This window comes from Limulus polyphemus, unplaced genomic scaffold (assembly GCF_000517525.1).
Source record: "Limulus polyphemus unplaced genomic scaffold, Limulus_polyphemus-2.1.2 Scaffold328, whole genome shotgun sequence".
Taxonomy (NCBI): Eukaryota; Metazoa; Arthropoda; class Merostomata; order Xiphosura; family Limulidae; genus Limulus; species Limulus polyphemus.
This window is the reverse complement of record NW_013665938.1, coordinates 642,740-645,942: the sequence shown is the minus strand read 5'-3', so window position 1 is coordinate 645,942 and position 3,203 is coordinate 642,740. Positions and strand designations below refer to the sequence as shown.

The following is a 3,203-nucleotide window of genomic DNA, read 5'->3' as shown; positions in this document are numbered from 1 at the left end:
GTTGTCGGGACTTGACGTTGACATTGTTGTCGGGACTGGACGTTGACATTGTTGTCAGGACTGGACGTTGACATTGTTGTCGGGACTGGACGTTGACATTGTTGTCGGGACTGGACGTTGACATTGTTGTCAGGACTGGACGTTGACATTGTTGTCGGGACTGGACGTTGACATTGTTGTCGGGACTGGACGTTGACATTGTTGTCGGGACTGGACGTTGACATTGTTGTCGGGACTGGACGTTGACATTGTTGTCGGGACTGGGACGTTGACATTGTTGTCGGGACTGGACGTTGACATTGTTGTCAGGACTGGACGTTGACATTGTTGTCGGGACTGGACGTTGACATTGTTGTCAGGACGGTAAACAGTTTTGATTACAAATCTTGATTTTCACACACACACACACAAAAAAAAGAGTATGTTCTAAATCCGGAAAAAGAAATGACTCGTTATTATCTGGTATATTCCATTAGTTTATCAGAAACAACATTATTTCCTTCCTAACAAACCTTGACATTTAGTATACCAAATACCATGTCAACCGATTAACGATCTGTCCCCAGACCGATCGAAGAACCTAACATTAACAAAAGACCCAGTAACACTCATTACAAGGAAATATTTCCTCTTCTGGACCATCAGTTGTCTCCGCGTTTCTATGGCAACCGCCACCGTGACTAGCTCTCCGTACGTCTATTTTAAGCATTACTTTACAAAGATTTATTTATACAAAACAATATCGTGACAAAACCAAGGTGTTCTTTTCTGATTGGTTGACTCTTTGAACCATTCAAGTCCGAGTGATTTGATTTCACAAAATATTTCTGTTAATGCTAATTTCCCCAAAAGGGGGACGAAGGCCGTTTAGAGGGGTCATTTGCTTTAACCACTCGCACTGCTATTCAGTAGTTTGTTATCTGTTAGTCAGTCAGTAGACATTGAAATGACGTCACATACGGGACGCATCACGTTGCAATTTGTACTGTCGTGACATCAGTAAAACGTGCGCATGACATGAATCACGAGAAAAATTAAGCACTATATAAGATACAACACAGCTTGACATTTGAAATTCAAAAGCCAGATTTGTTACTCTTAATTTTGGTTTTATTTACTCTTGAACACACTTTCGGGGACTCTGTGAAAATACATCTAATATTTTCAAAGTGGTTTTATAGACAAACCACTAAAACTTTTATTGTATATTCTAGGAACTATTTATTGGAATGCATAACAGATCCTAAGACTACCATGATTCAATTGGTTACATCTTTGTCAAATATCTTATTTTAATTCACCTCGTGAATTTGTTCATCCGCAAACTTTTCCCGCAGTTTTGGAGCTAGCAAAGCCCAATTTTGCAGGTTGGCTTAAGATGGTTCGGGGGTGCCCTTGTCTATATGGCGTAGCTCTCATACCAAGTAGTGCTAAAATACGCCCGCAAGGTCACTCAGGGATGATCCCCCCAGTGGCACAGTGGTATGTCTGCGGAGTTACAACGCTAGAAACCGTGGTGGGCAGAGCACAGATAGCTCATTGTGTAGCTTTGTGCTTAACTTCAAACAAACAAACAAACAAAAAAAAACACTCGAGAGTGATGGGGATATAAGAATAGGTTTTTCAGGGTCGTTAAACCTGAATCTGCCATTGAATTCTAATGACAGCTCAGTATGGCATAACATAAGTCACAAACATGTAATAAACAACTTTACAAAGTTTTCATCACAGTTGAATTCCTTTTCTATTACAAAAAATACTAAACCCTATGATACAGTGATCTATTATAAAAATATGTTTAAAAAAGTATTGTATGTTACAGAAACTAACTTTTTGATATAATATTAGCAATATTTAGTATGGTGGATGAGATCAATACATATGAAATCAAAAATGTATTGATTAATTGTAACTAGCATGTAAGATAAATAACTTCTAGTTACGAAGATTTGTTTGTTTGTTTGAAGTTCAGCACAAAGCTACACAATGGGCTATCTGTGCTCTGCCCACCACGGGTATCGAACCCCTGTTTCTAGCGTTGTAAGTCCGCACTTGAGGAGCCGCAGTAGGTGGCACGATGTCAACGCACTTACTCAATAAAGCAAACAAAAGTAAAAGGAACAATGTAGTTTTAGTTAGATATGCTATCAAACAGAGAGTTCTTACTGTTACTCTATCTTTGAACCTGTTATAAGATGAGGGGGTTAAATCAGGTATTGTTTTAAGAGTAAAATGTATCATCTTATACGCCGGCAAATTCGGTAATACTGCGTTGATACGGTTTGTAATTCTCTACGTAGTGTTGTGGTTTGTTTATTTTAATTTCACGCAAAGCTTCTTGAGGTCTACTAACCGCACCTAATTTTGAAGTGATAGACTAACTTTAAGGCAGCTAATCAACTCTTGCGCTACTCTTTACATTATAACGCCCCAACAGTTGAAAGAGCGAGCAAGTCCCGTTACAGATATGCACGTTCTTGTAAGTTCTTTATAATCCAACAGTATTCCTTCATTCAATAAAAGTAACATCAGACTTTGTTTTCGAAACTGTGTGAAGGTGAGTCTAATTCTGAGAGAAGTGTACGGATCATAATATTTGTAATTTTCAACTTGAAAATAAAATATTCTCAAGATAGTCTTGTTTTCTAAATTTCATATGTTCTTAAGCGTCTAAACACTATACATATATAATATAAAAATAAGTAAAATTCTTACCTAGTTTGTTTTGTTGTTTTTTTAGGGGGGGGGGTGAAACAAACACATTCAAAGGAAATTGTTACATAAAATATTTCCTATTTTTAGAAATTAATTTTCCAGTATGAAAACACTGACCTGCATTTGATTCAACTAGAGATTCGTTTAGTTAAACCATACTAACTTGTACTTCTTCAAGTCCCTTTTCAAAACAAGAGTTGGCTCTGATCCATATTTTACCAGAAAGCTTGACATTGAAACCTACATCAGCAAGGTTAAACTCTGAACTGCGGAAGCCATTCAAACGACGCTGTGATGTATAGCGTACTGAAGTATCTTCCCATTGGCTGCTTAATCCGTTCACACTCCGCAATATAACTGTGTTGTCATAAATTATTTCACCTTCAATCTTGTAAAAGCTGAGTTAACTAAACGAAACGGCGCGTTTTTGTTTTAAATCAAAATCTTATTATACCATTTTCCGATTTCTACAGAAATGTCCCATAAAA

At 37.4% G+C, this 3,203-nt stretch overlaps 1 protein-coding gene across 2 annotated transcripts in view; it reads right to left on the bottom strand.

The window, feature by feature from the left end:
* Nucleotides 1–2,988, bottom strand: part of LOC111085317 (hyphally regulated cell wall protein 1-like) — a 43,552-nt gene extending 40,564 nt beyond the window's left edge. For both annotated transcript variants that reach the window (XM_022383348.1, XM_022383344.1), the window contains exon 1: nucleotides 2,833–2,988. The gene's annotated coding sequence lies outside the window, so the exon portion shown is untranslated. The remainder of the gene's footprint in view (nucleotides 1–2,832) is intronic.
* Nucleotides 2,989–3,203: the final 215 nt, after the last annotated feature.